This window comes from Martes martes (assembly GCF_963455335.1).
Source record: "Martes martes genome assembly, chromosome: 3".
Lineage (NCBI taxonomy): Eukaryota > Metazoa > Chordata > Mammalia > Carnivora > Mustelidae > Martes > Martes martes.
In genome coordinates, this window is record NC_137890.1 from 31337124 (window position 1) to 31352205 (window position 15082).

Sequence of the window (15082 nt, forward strand, 5' to 3'; positions counted from 1 at the left end):
AATTTAGCATTATATTAATTAATATGCAACTGTTATCCTTGAAGGATGTGCATATATCATCAAAAGTTGATTAAGGAAATTGATCTAGGAAATTACATGTGGTTCTATGTTACAGAGAGAGAGACTAACCATTTTAGTATGAGCAAATACAAACAGGAAAAAAAGACCACAATGAGAGTTTTCTGTAATGAAACCATTTAACAGGTAATCAACAAAAGTTAGAAGCTCCATTTCCAACATGTTTTCCATAAAATCCCATAGGCAATCTAGCCTACCAAGAGTAAATAAAATCAGATTAAGATATAAACTTGAAATATCAATTATTCATGCCCATCATTAATTTCAATTCCATCCTTCAATTCCTCAAGTTTCATGACAAAGCTAAAAAGAAGAGGGCATGACTCTCCTTAAATGGATTCATAAAATGGCCCTGATTTGCATAATGAGCCATATTTATTGAAACATCCTAGAGAGGGGGCTATGACATTTTGACACAGAGAGAAAAAAAGACAGACATAAAAGACCCTGTGTACTTCAAACAGACAATTCCCCGCTTAAGGCTATGACATATGAACAGACCACCTATAGTTGTTACCACAACTGATGTTCCTTAGCGAAGCCACTGGAAACATATGTATAGATCCTGTCTCTCAAGAGTGGAGTAGCTGGGAGGAAAGAGGATCTTAGAGAGGACAGATTACCAGAGAAAATGGAAGCCACAGTAGGAAAAAGCTGTTCCAAGAACAACTCCTGCCACTTGCTCCACATGCCACTTTGGGAAGAAACACCATGTTAGAAATCTGGGGATTTGGGGGGAAGTCTCTGATCTTAACCCTAAGTAGCTACAAGTCTCCTGTTGTCATAACTCACCACAGCTAGGTTTTCAGCCCACCTACAATCCCTAGTTATGCCTTCCGCATCTTTTCCATGGTGCCCAATATCGCCATAGCTAGGCATATTGTCTGTTAACTAACAAAATAACAGTTATTTTGTAGAACAGAAGTTCGTTTCTCATAAGCTGGTTGTGTAAATGTGGACAGAAGTCTGGGCCAGGAGGTAACAAATTCAAACACAAGAAGTAGGAGATCCCTTCCTCTATACAGCATTAATCGGAAGAAAGGTTACATTGCCCCATGAATTAAACATTGGCTGAGTGTCTCTGTTACAGGCACTTACCTGGATATTGGGTGGAGAGCTGAAGAAAAAAAAAATGCAGGAAGCTCTTCCCCCAAGGACCTCATAGCCATATAAGTAAGACACAAAGCTCAAAAATGCAATAAAATATATCCAAACAGAGTGGTACATTCCTTTGGGGAAAACCTTGAGTGGCTCATGGATTATCTCACATAACCAGATGCTCATGGTTTGTGCAGCACTAAACTCTCTTGAATTCTCCCCCAAATGGATCCCAAATAAACTCAAGATAAGCACTGTGCGGCGCCTGGGTGGCTCAGTCAGTTAAGCGTCCGATTCTTGATTTCAGCTCAGGTCATGATCTCAGAGTACTGAGACTGAGCCCCGTGTCAGGCTCTGTGCTAAGTGGGGAGTCTGCTTGGGGATTCTCTCTTTCCTTCCGCTCACCCACCCCCACTCACATGGTCTCTCTCAAAAATAAATAAATGTTTAAAAAAAAAAAAAAAAAAGCATTGATCTCAACAAGTGAAAACACAGTAACTTCTCATTTATCTGGGAACTCCTATCCAAAGCCAAAAAGGCATGAAAATTTCCCAGGAACATTCACAACAGATGTCAAAGTCCATTCTCTCTAGTCATAGGACAGCCCCCTCAAAGCTTCCAATACTTAATTATCCACCACTGACACAATCTGGTGATTTAAGTTCCCACATAAACCTTGATTAGAAGCAGCAAGTTAGAAGAAAGAAGGGCTGTACCTACTGACACATGGATAGCAGTGAAGAGTGACAGTCAATGGCCCTAGATGGGGCCAATCAAGAGGGCAGGGCAGCAAATAGCAAAACAGAAAGAGAAAGGGTTCATGTCAGACAAAGTATATTCATATCCCACTTCCATTACCTAAGAACTGTGTGATCTTAAGCAAGTGAAATAATCTCTCTGAACCTGTCTACTCAACTGAAACAAGGGAAGTATCACCTAATATTATCTTGCAATGGCCAAGATGGTATGCAATCAAATACCTGAGGGTAGCTAACAGCTGTAAAGTTTAACCTCATTACAGGCACTGACCTTCAGGTTAGCACTCTGACGATGCACTCTGATAATTAACCCTCAAAGGAACACTTCTGCACCATAGATAAAGCCATGTTACATTCCAAATACTAAATAGAAATAATGAAATATAGAGATATTCAGAAAACCCAAGTATCCAGAATGGTTTATTTCCCCAAAAAGACTATAGAAAGGCAAAAATCATAGTCCATGGATTTTGGACCACCCCCATCCATATGGCAAAATATTAACATGCTCCTGTGTATGTATTATATATATGTATTATATATATATATATACACCACACTTGTATATAATACATATATATTAATCTAAATAATGATAAAATTAAAATGATACAAAATCTAAATAAGTCTAAATAATGATATAAAACCAGACTCCATCTATACTGTATTTATAAAGAAGACAGAATATACAAGCTAAACAAAGATTTTTAAATAATAGTACGTATTTTAAGGACATGGGAATCTGGCAAACTGTACATTACTGAAAGTATTACAAAACGATAACATTTTCTAGAATGCAATTTGTGATATGTATTTAAAGTCTTAAATTTGCATACTCTGAAGCACACCAATGCAGATTCAGGAATTTATACTAATAAATTATACTAATTTATACTAAGACAATAGGACAAGAACGGAAAAAGACATGATGCCAGAATTGTCTCACAGCATTATGTGGAATAGCAACAATTATAAACATCCTGAATGCCCAACAAGAAACTGGTTAAATTATGATATAACCATAAAACAGAAAACTACATGAAATTTAAACTTAGGTCATCAAAGTGTTTACTTGTAAAGAGTATTTAATGCAGGGGTGTCTGGATGGCTCAGTCAGTTAAGTGTCTGTCTCTGTTTCAGGTCATGATCTCAGGGTCCTGGGATCAAGCCCCGCTTTAGGCTCCCTGCTCAGCGGGAAGCCTGCTTCTCCCTTTCCCTCTGCCACTCCCCGCTGCCGCTCCCCCTGCTTATGCTCTCTCACTCTTTTGCTCTCTCCAATAAATAAATAAAATCTTTTTTAAAAAAAAGAATACTTAATGTTTTAATTATAAAGTAATTTATGGAATACATGAAGTATACCAATTATTATAACTCTATAGTAGGTGTTATATAAATAAATATGGAATATATTACCAGTAATTGTTTCTAAGTGGTGGAATTATACCTTACCTAAATATATTTTTACTTATAATCTGTAACAACCACAGGTGTTTCTTGTGCAATAGATATACAAATTAATTAACATCTTAAAAATTCAAAAAGGCCAGAAACCATTATATTTAAGTCAATTTCCTGTATCTCCCACATTTAAAGGATAAAGGAAACTTTAATGCTCATAATTTTTCTCATTATCTATGAAATCCACATAACCCTTGAATTTCATAATCCTTAATTGTCCCCTTTTGCTAGTGAGAGGATTAAGGCTCAGAAGGTTTAACTTTCCAGAAAGTTACGGAACCATCCATATGCAACTGACACCAAAAACCTACAGCATTTCACAAGTACCCAGTAAGAGAGGGTCCTAACTGCATCACACACTAAATGCTTCTAAACTAAAAAAGTTAAGCTGTCTTCGATCTGTATGTAGATTTTTTAAAATCTAAATTAGTATATTAGACCATGCAATGTGTCTTCCAAAATAATCCTTCACTGTTCTGGGTATAAATAGTAACTTGGTAAATTAAAAATGTTCCATTAACTTTTTTACAATGTTCCTGGATTTAAAAAAAAAAAATCTGTGTCTTAATACATAGTGATTGTGTGTGTGAGAGAGCGAGCGAGCGAATATGGCACTCTAAACATTAATGAAATGAAAAATTAACTGGACATTTTCCCTGGACATTTTCATATACAAAATACTCATACTGTATATGCTAGCTAACTCAATCTCAGTAACTCAAAATATTTGATTATCATAAAGTAAAAATTTTTAATTAGCAAATTATATATCCATGTGACAGTAAACTCAACTAAGACCCATCCTAAGGAACTAAAACAAAAAAGTTATTCCTAGAGTTTTAAATCAAAAAGGAAGCATAAATTAATTTATTTTTAAGTATTTTATTTATTTATTTGAGAGAGAGAGGAAGAGCAAGTGGGGGGGGAGAGAGAGAATCTCAAGCAGAGTCCACACTGAACACAGGGCCCAAGTCAGGGCTCCATCTCACGACCCTGAGAACAGGACCTGAACTAAACCAAGAACCACCCAGGTACCCCCTAGAAAGCATAAATTAACAGCAGAGATTTTTGGTCTACAGTGGCTACCTGGGCCATGTTCATCAAGAAACCTATAATAGGCATCTACTATTGCCAGGTAAGGCTAGGTCAGGCTCCCTGGCCCCTGCTAGTACCTCCCCCTAACTCTGGAGAAGCCAGCTTAACTTTATAGTGTTCTGATCTGTGCATGGAGACACAAAGTCCTTACCTCACAGGGTTACTGAGAACTAAATGAGATAAAGTACATGAGGCACCCAACATTTGCCTGACTCAGGAGGGGAACTGACAAGTGTCAGCTAGCATAAGCAGTTGTTACTATCCATCTGCAGAATGTAGATAAAAAGTTTCATCTTATCAAAGAAAAATCTGTTTTACCAGACATAACATCCTTTAATTAAAGGAAGAAACTGATTTACTACATTATAAAAAATCCACGAAACTACTTTCTGTGCCCTGGAAAGTGTAAAAATTATAGAGATCTGTAAAGGACCTCCAAATAGAGTGAAGGCAGTTTGTGGGGGAAAAAAATTAAATCATACTTTTTTTTAAAAAAATAAAAATTTTATTTATTTATTTGACAGAGACAGAGAGAGAGAGAGCACAAGTAGGCAGAGTGGCAGGCAGAGGGAGAGGGAGAAGCAGCTCTCCACTGAGCAGGGAGCCCGACATGGGGCTCAACCCCAGCACCCTGGGATCACGACCTGAGCCGAAGGCAGCTGCTTAACCGACTGAAACACCCATGCACCCCAAATCATACTTTAAAATATAAACCCATCCTTAATGTAAGAAGAATTCAGTGTGCTGAAATTCCAGAATCTTGAAAGAACAAACTGCCTAGGAGTTCTAACAATTACTATTGCGTTCAATAATTCTGAACCTTACTCATTAGCAAGTTATTTGAGGTGTGATACATTTTACGTAACGAGGTGTGATTCATAGGAACTAAATACATAAAGACTATGTGTTCCCCTCTTAAGTTATCAGAAGTCAACACAAACAAGAGCCATAATCACTGTGTAGTCAAACAGCCACACCTTGCCTTCTACAAAAACTTGGTTTTTCCCTCTTTCGTGCCCTTTTCCATATTTCCTTAATGCAGTTCAAGAAAACCATTACCTGAACTAACCTCAGAGGGACATCAGACAAAAAAACCTGGGGTTGAATCCTGGACCCATCTCACTTGACACACTTTTGACAAACCACTGCTCAGTCCCCTAACTAAAAACAAAAACAAACAAACAAACGAAACAGATATTTGCCCTATCTACTTCACAGTACACAAATGATATGTAAAAATATTTGACTCCTCTAAAAAACAAACAAAAATCAACTGCACGCTATAGGCATGGCTATTGCTTCTTCTAGCCCCAAGTCCTGGGTGCTGACTTGCTCTGCTATTGGAAAGAAGCTAACAAGAGACAGGACCCAACGTGAGGCTCTTGGGTGAGAAGCTTCCCCTGGAGTTAATGACTCTCTCTGAGCATATAAAGGGTGGGGCAGCAGGCCAACAGCATACTCCCCATTAAACTGCTGCCAAACCTGTCTTTCCACCTGCAGCCTTCAGAGAAGACCATGATAGGAAGTTTTCCAAGAGCATACGGTGAGGAGGAAAATTATCAGCCAAGTATACAGGCAATAAATGCAAGTTCAAAAATTCCAAAAAGCCATTTCTTTTGCTGTGAAATGTATTATTTTCATAAACAAATGGGAGTTACCTTCATACCCTCTATTGCTTTGTTTATGGTTTTATTTTAATCCTCTGGCAGGATGAGATTTCCCACCAATATAAGCAACATGTTTCCTTAACGCTGCATCTCTCCATTCCAATTCTGACCACATAATCCACATGACTTAAATCCCAAACATTCTGGGAACTACTCAAAGACCACTTCATACCAGACTGGTTATCAGCAAAACACCCACTAGTGCAAGTCAGCAGACACTCATCTTGTTTAAAATTTTCAATTCCTTTTAAGCAGCCATGTAAAAGATGTTCAGAATCCAAAAAGCACTCTCGATCATATTTTTGTATGAATCACAGTATAAAAACACAGTGCCCATTTGAGCTTGCTTTAAAAGACAGAAAGCGAAGTTTGCAACAAAAACTAGGCTGTGAGCTTCAACTGTCTCACAATGGATTCCAAATTAAGTTACATTCAAACTGATCAACTACTACGTCATATTTAAGATACATACATATGATCACCCTCATGCCAATCATTTCAACCTAAGTAATAACAAGAAAACCCAACAAAACCCAAGGAATATTTACCACCAGAAGCCACTGTGGAACACAGGACCCATATCACAAAACAATTCACAAAAGATGGTTCTGCCTTATTTTTTCCATTCCAGGAGATGATGGAGTGTTCACCTTTGAATGACAGGGTCCATATAGGGCATTGTTTCCATAGCTGGAAGCCCTAGGCTGCACACATCAAGGAGCCTCCATGCTTTTCAGTTAATCTCTAAAGCTGTCAAAGAATTTAAAAATATCTCTCTCTCCTTTCTTCCATTTAAATACATTTGGGGGGCACCTGGGTGGCTCAGTGGGTTAAGTCTCTGCCTTCGGCTCGGGTCATGATCTCAGGGTCCTGGGATCAAGCCCCACGTGGGGGCTCTTTGCTCTGCGGGGAGCCTGCTTCCTCCTCTCTCTCTCTCTGCCTGCCTCTCTGCCTACTTGTGATCTCTGTCTGTCCAATAAATAAATAAAATCTTTTTAAAATAAATAAATACATACATACACACATACATACATTTTGGGGGTGCCTGGGTGGGTTATTCAATTGATTTTGGCTCAGGTCATGATTTCAGGGTCTGAATTGAGATGCAGACCTGATTGAGACTCACATCAGGCTCCATGCTGGGTGTGGAGCCTACCTGGGATTCTTTTTCCCTCTCCCTCTGCCCCTCCCCCACTTTTTTCTCTCCCCTGCCCTCCCCCAATTTTTTTTTTTCATTTTTGAAGCAACCACTTTATGATCCCTGCAACTCCACAATATAGGTCCAATTTTTTTACTCCATGAGTTGTCTCTATTATTATTTGTGATACAGTAACTCTGACAGATCTTATTTGTCACACATGCCAAAAACATAAACACAAGGATAAGGCACACAGTCAAAAACATTAGGTGAAAACTAAACGTAATTTAAATAGAACAAACATCTACTTCCTAGTTCCTTTCCTTGAGTAAAATTATTTAAAAGGTGATTCACAATATTAGAGAAGCAGGTTCCCCCCAAAAGGATGGGCTCTGTTCTTTTTAAACTACCCTACTATGTCCCAAATAAAAAGGAACTTGGAGACAGAGAAGCTAAGCTGAGCAGCTGATACTCCTTCCTTGTGTAACTAAGAGGAAGTCCCTGATTTTCTCCAGGCCTCATCTTCTCCACTATGAATCAGGAACCCAGATTATGACTGCCAGCATTTATTCTGCTTACTTTGAGCACAGTCTCCCTTAATCCCACAGCAACCATATGTGGTAGGGTCTCTTACCCCATTTTTCCATGAGGAACTTGAGTTACAGTATAGTTGCTTGAGATGAGATGTAGATCAGTACGTAGCTCCCTATCTAAAGGGCAGTGAGTATCAAGTGAGAGGGTCTATCATAGCATGGAGTGAACTCTAGAATGTCATCAGGAACCTATGTCCTGGCCATCCCAGTCTACACTGCATACTCTCAGGGACAAAATGGTCTTGCCCAACTTCTCAGTGGTTAAAATACTGCTTACACATACTATTCACATATGCTAAATTTATTACTCTTCCCATGAGTATTCATACTACGAATATTTTAAGCAAAGAACAAGACCAAAACAAAAACTCAAAAAAACCTGATGGTTTTATTTCAGGAATATGGGGCAGGGGGCGATGGGGGGTGTGTTTTAGAGGAAGAAACTGACTCAGTTCCTGAAATCTCTTTATTCAAGTCGTCTTCTACTGCATAAGAATGAACCCATTGAGTTTGGTCAACAGTTTAAGAACAAACACAAGTGTCCTTGGAAGCATATCACTTTAACAATATACCCTTTCAAAAGGGAATATTCTTGGACAAAATGTTCAAAGTTGAGAGCTTGTTACCACTATGGATTTGTGACCTGAAATTTTTCCAGGCTAAACAATATCTTGGAATTTAACTTCCCCATTTAAATGACCTTTCTTAATTTTATCTAAGATACTAAGAAATTACCCAGTTATTCATTCATTCAAAACTCATGTAATGACAATTTCTATGCACGTACCTGACATGGTGCTTGGCACTAGGAATTTAAAAAGTAAGGCGAAGCAATTCTTGGAAATTCTTCTTTAAAAGCCTAACCCTGTTTTGCAATGTGTAGTCAAAATGGTATTTTAAGGCTGGGTATGTCTTTAAAATGTGGTTAACCCTCTGAATTACAGCATGTTCTTGGTTAAGTTATACTGTATAGTCAGCAAATAACATTGCTCTAAGCAACATAATTCTCAAGTCACTAGTCTCTCTGAAGATTTGGCATCATACAACATAATATCCTGGAGTAAACTAGGACTGTTTTTGCCAATGTTAATATCACTTGATAGCAAATTCAAAGCCAGCTCTCCATCTCCCAATAATAATGGCAATCAGAATTGCCCAGATCCCTGAATTCTACATGGAATCCAAAAGTCTCATGATGGCCAAAAATCTAAACATTTTTTACTGCCCCCTTAAATTCACCTCCCACTTTGCCTCCTCTTGGGGAAGACTCCCAGGTCCTCACAAAGCTGGGAAGGGAAAGGAGCAAAATGTGAAGCTCCCAGCTGAATCCCCAGATAATTAAAAGCCAACTGTCTTTATAAACACTCAAAATTCTCACTCAATCATCATTAAGCCAAATGTCAGCAACACTCAGATTTAGGGGAGCCAAAAAAAAGGGGGGGGGGGTGTTTAAACATAACTTCCGCTCCAGAAGTGGTCACTTCCCTACACAGTTACCAATGTTTAGTGTACAATCCCAAATTACTTTGGCTAAAACACACTCATTTATAAGCCAAAACTGAACAACAACTGGAAAGAACTAAATAAAACCAAGGAAAGAGGATGATTCGCTCCAGGGCTGACAATGTCTGTGGCACGTTTCATCTAGATACGAAATCCAAGAACCTATCAGCAGGTAGTTAAGTTCACGGAAATACCACACACACAAATGTGCTCAGATTTTACAGACTGACTTTGTGTTCTGTTAACAATCACAAAAAACTACTTCTACAGGGTAAAGTATAAGGTACATTTTGTAAATACAGGTTCATACTCCAATTTAGGCTGTTGGCAACAATAGGAAAAAATATTCCAAGGGGGGAAAAATCTACCAAAAGACTAACTAGTCTACTGGATAAGTTATTAGTTTTTTCTAGATCAAGGAGTTTTTAAATAACTAGCACATGACACACACATGGATGTGAACATCCATTATCAGGATATTTTAAGTATAGTTCAAATGCTTAATATAATCATGGGTTCTCAAGAGTCAAGAGACATCCTTTTTTGCAGAAATGTCTCACACACATTAGCAAGTCTCAACAATTATCTGCTTATCTCCCTGTGAATTACTAGGAGAGTCATCACTGTGGGAAACATTCATTTGGGGAAACAGTGTGTCTATATTACAGGTGAGAATCACTACTTATTTTATATGAACTTCAAATTGATGGTTACACCCCCAGCACCAATGATAGGCTTTGTCTCCGGTGTATGTTTGGTATTAAGGAATGCAGCTGAGGTGACCACTAATGCAAGAGTTGCCTAAAGAATTCTTAATGGATTCCAGTTGCAAGCTAACAACATAGTCCTTCTGGTACCCATTCGTCAGCCTTCCTTCCATTCAACAATGAATTTCTAGGAAGCCAAGAGACAGTTACAATATATTCCTAATCACATACCCAAGAGAAATAAAAACTTGCCCACACAAAAACTTGTATCTGAATGTTCACAGCAGTATGACTCAGATTAGCCAAAGCATGAAGACAACCCAAATGTCCATCAACTGATGAATGAATAAGTAGAATATGGTAGAGCCATAAAAGGGAGTATCAGCCATAAAATGGAATGAAGTACTAATACATGATACAACATGGATGAACCTTAAAAATATATAGCTAAGGGAAGAGAGCCAGATACACAAAAAATAACATATTGTGTGATTCCAGTTATGTGAAAAGTCCAGAATAGGCAAATCCATAGAGACAGAAAGTAGAGTAGTGGTTGCCAGGGGTTAGCGGAAGAGAAGAATGGGGAGTGACTGCTAATGGGTATAAGGTTTCTTTTGGAATGACGAAAATGTTCTGAAATGAAACAGCAGTGAGGGTTGCACAACTCTGTGAATACGCCAAAAATCAATGAGTTGTATACTTTAAAAGTGTGCATTTTATGGTATATGGATTCTATCTCAATAAATGTGTTCTTAAAAAACTCAAATTGTACACCTAGAAATTTGTGTTTTACTGAAATCTAATAAAGATGATGTTTTCAAGAGACTTCCCAAAAACCTTAGACGGTATCCATACCCCAAACCCAAAAGATGTTCAATAGGCACTAAGCCAAAAAAGTAATTACTTTACTCTACATGCCTACCTCCCTTAAAAAGTTGTACATGATTTCACAGGAATAGGACTAAGTTTCCAAAGTGGAATGTCCAGCCCCTCTACCTTACACACAGAAATGTTTGAATATTAAATTATGAGATTTCCTTTCATATTTTTGTATCTATCTTTCCATTTTTTAATGTGTCACCTTTGCATTATATCTAAACAATTCCACAACCCTATGTTTTCTTACATGGATTTGTGGCCTTTTTTGATAATTCATTTTACTTATATGGTTTCAAGGCGGAAAACACACTTAGGGCGTAAGAACGAGGACCACAGCATATGGACTTACACACTGCCACATTAACTCCTGCTGCGAGTTAATTACAATCCCAACAACAGAATGGTTAGAAAATCAGTTTTCCTCAACTTGTAGGGGCAAAGTTTCCCTTACATTCTCTCCAAGGCTTTAACAGATCTCAACAAAATTTCCAGTTTATTCATCGCAAAAGTAGATATGCTGATGGCTCCACAACATACCAATTATTAGTTTAAAACACCTTTAAGATTTTATTTATTTGAGAGAGAGCATGAGCACGAGTGGGGGGAGGGGCAGAGGGAGAGAGACAAGCAGACTCCCTACTGAGCATAGAGCCTGACCTGGGGCTCAATCCCAGGACCCTGAGAAAATGACCTGAGCTGAGATCAAATGCCTAACTGACTAAGCCACCCAGGTGCCCCACTTTAAAACATCCTTGCCTGAGTAATAATTTTATTTCTCTGTATTTGAATCATTTGTTTCAAGGCTATAAAAATGGAAGCACTGAGAATATTTTTAACACTATTCTGGTACACTGAGACATTAAAAGATTGGTATGTGTGTTCCCTCTTAGGGACACAAAGGGAAGACCGCGCCCAATAAGTGAGATTGTTTTACTCAAAAAAAAAAAAAAAAAAAAAAAGAAAGAAAGAAAGAAAAAAATACTGGTGACCTTAAGAACTCCACTTCAGGAAAGCGTCTTGACCTCCCTCAAACAGCACTGATGGCTCCCTCTGCCCCCCCGACTCTGCACCTTTCACTCATGTCTATCCCTGCCTGCCTCCCTGCCTGCCATTCTCAGCACTGTATGGCAAATGTGTATTCACATTCATGGCTCCCCTACTGGCCAAAGTTCCTAAAGGAGGTATTGCAGCCCACAGGCTGACTCCAACCTGTAGACATGTTTTGTTTGGTCCACACAACATGCTGAAGTTGGGAAATATGAACCAAAGTTCTAGAACGCTAACTTCTCTTTTAAAAAGAAACCATCCGACCACACTGGGCATGCATTACCTCACAGCCCCAACACGATGCCCCTGAGTCAGTGACAGGCGACTCTGGAGAGAACACACTCTCCAGACAGTGAGAACTCTATGCTCTCATACTGGCCAACACCCAACCTTCCTCGTTCATGAACGCCACCTGGCTGGTCCCCACAAGCATGTCCCTTTAAAACCACATGGGATTTTTTTTTTTTTTCACTTTATCCTCAAGGCCTAACACAACTCCTGCCCTGTAGGAAGGACTCTTGCTTATGGACTCAGAATTTAATGTGTAGAAGAATCCCTAGTGGTGCTTGCAAACTAATCCAGGGCTTTCTGTAAGAGGTCCTGACTCAAACAGCCTGGATTGACACCAGGAGGTCCACCTTTTTCAGAAGCACCCTTACTGAGTCTTGCTAAGAATGGTCTCTAATGGGGGTAGGAAAAGAATAAATGAAACAAAGTGGGATCGGGAGGGAGACAAACCATAAGAGACTCTTTATCTCACAAAACAAACTGAGGGTTGCCAGGGGTAGGAGGGTAGGGAGAGGGTGGTGGGGATATGGACACTGGGGAGAGTATGTGCTATGGAGGGTGCTTTGAAGTGTGTAAACCTGGCCATTCACAGACCTGTACCCCTGGGGCTAATAATACATTATATGTTAATTAAAAAAAATTTTTTAATGGTGTCTAATAAACACGGTTTTAGTTTTAGGTATATAGGGCTCTCATGAGTCTTGATTTCCTTACAAGAAAAAGAATTGGGACTAAATCACCACACCACATCTCCTCCCAGCTCTAAATGCTTTGGCTCTATTGGAAGTCTAAGGAAAGCAAGCAGGAAATTAGTTCCTGTTCTCTGCTACCCCCTGCTGACATGTTCTTGGTACTGCAAAGGTATAAACTTCAGCCCTGGATATACATCTATTTTTAACAGCTAGATCCAAGTACATAAAAAAATACAAGTTTAAAAACACAAAATCAAACTACATTTGATGAAAAAGAAAAATAAATACCTCACAATTTTTTGTGTCAATTATACCTCAATAAATCTGGTTGTTGTTTTTTTTTTATGTTAATACAAGTCTGTCTCTCTACAAGAGCTTCTGAATGTGTTTCTAGAAAACTGACTTTGGAACACACAAATAGATTTTGAGACGTTTAGTGGAAAAACTTGCACATTAAAGTATACAATCTGTGTAATGTAGATTTGGGACCTACCACATGGAACAACTTTCTACCATAATAAAATTTCCAGAATGGAATGACCTGCATTTTAGGAAAAAGCAAACCTCTGATACAGAAAATGTTCTAGGCCAAACATATGTAATTCATCTTGATTGGGTGAGATTTCTAAGATTCCTTTCAATGGTCGGGATAGCTTCTCTCTCATCTGATAGACCACCAGGGAGCTCATAAATCTGGGTCCTATGAGGTTTCTGGATTTAGTTCATAGATGGAGTCTGCTCTCCGAGCCCAGAACTATAATCTAGAAGGGAGATAATATGGGCTGACAGCCAATCGTAACGAACTGAAGATCTCTGCCTAGATCTTCAGGCAAAAACCATAAGGACCCACAGCAGAGAGCAGTTGGGTGTGACAGGATGTGTGGGAGGCAGGCAAGTATGGGTTAATCTGGAAGCTTTCTCATGATTACTTCACCCTCCTCGAAACTGAAGCCCGACCTGCCAACCACTCCCTCCTTCAAATTCTTCATCAGCTCACCTGCTCAGAGCTCTTTCTCCACCTTCTAAACCTTATTCATTCCAGGATAAACTCCAAGCAGGTCATCCTACACTGACAACTCTAGTCCTTCCCTGGGACGTTCCCTTCGTGGCTCCCGGTGGAGCATTTCCCTTTGAGCACCCTTATAGCACCAGGAAACCAGCATGTAAAATCAACCTCACCCTCTCACCAAAGATGGAACTGCCACACCTCACTTCACTACCGAAATCACAATGCCAACATTCTCCAGGATGACCGGACCCAAAACAACAGACTGCGCCTTCCTTGTCACTCCAAGTCCACGTACTTCTTTATGTGCACCAACGTCTAGCCTTCTCTTCCGGCAAATGTAACACTCTCCTACCGCCTCCTGAGTGCTCTGCCTTAATCTCCTCCATAACTCCTCTACTTGGACGCCTGCCTATTGCTCCTTAAAAATCAAAAAAGCTTTTGTCACAAAAAATACCACCGCTCAGAATCTTCCAAAGGTCCATTTGGTCTGTAGAGGAAGGCCTTCCTAGCTGCCCTCAGGCCTTTCTTCCCTGGATTCTCACACATAAATCCCAGATTCTGCCTAAACACAAGAACTCAATGTCCTCCAATACCTTCATCCATCTTAACGACTCAAATGTCTTCCCCAAACACTACTGCTCCAAAAAGATTCCTTCTCCCTCAAATCTTTGTGACTCTGATTTTGAGCCACTAATTGAGTAGTTGGGCTGTTCTGCCTTTTGTCACCATGATTTAGTCATCTTCTCTTCTGTACCAGACAGAAAATTTCTTGGAGTCAGGAACCTCCATCAAGGTTCTACACATCTTCTCCCTCCCTCCCCACGGAGTAACATGCACAAGTACTTGGAAGTAGTAAGAAATTATTAGCCTCCTCTAAAGGCAAAAGGCTGAAAGAAATGAGAAACTGCTGCTTGAGGCATTATAGAAAAGGAAGAACAGGGCTCAGGAAAAACACTTTGACTTTCTGAAAACAAACAAACATAGGTGTGATGAGACAGGTTACCGCCTACTATCTACAGAAGGCAGCCATGGAGAAGCTGGGCGAGCAAACCAGTCTCACTGTCTCTCAGGC

General features: G+C 39.3%; 1 protein-coding gene across 1 annotated transcript in view; it reads right to left on the reverse strand.

Annotated features, from left to right (window-relative positions):
- The window catches only part of LMO7 (LIM domain 7), a 200835-nt gene that overhangs the window by 126568 nt on the left and 59185 nt on the right, over positions 1-15082 (reverse strand). The window lies entirely within an intron of this gene.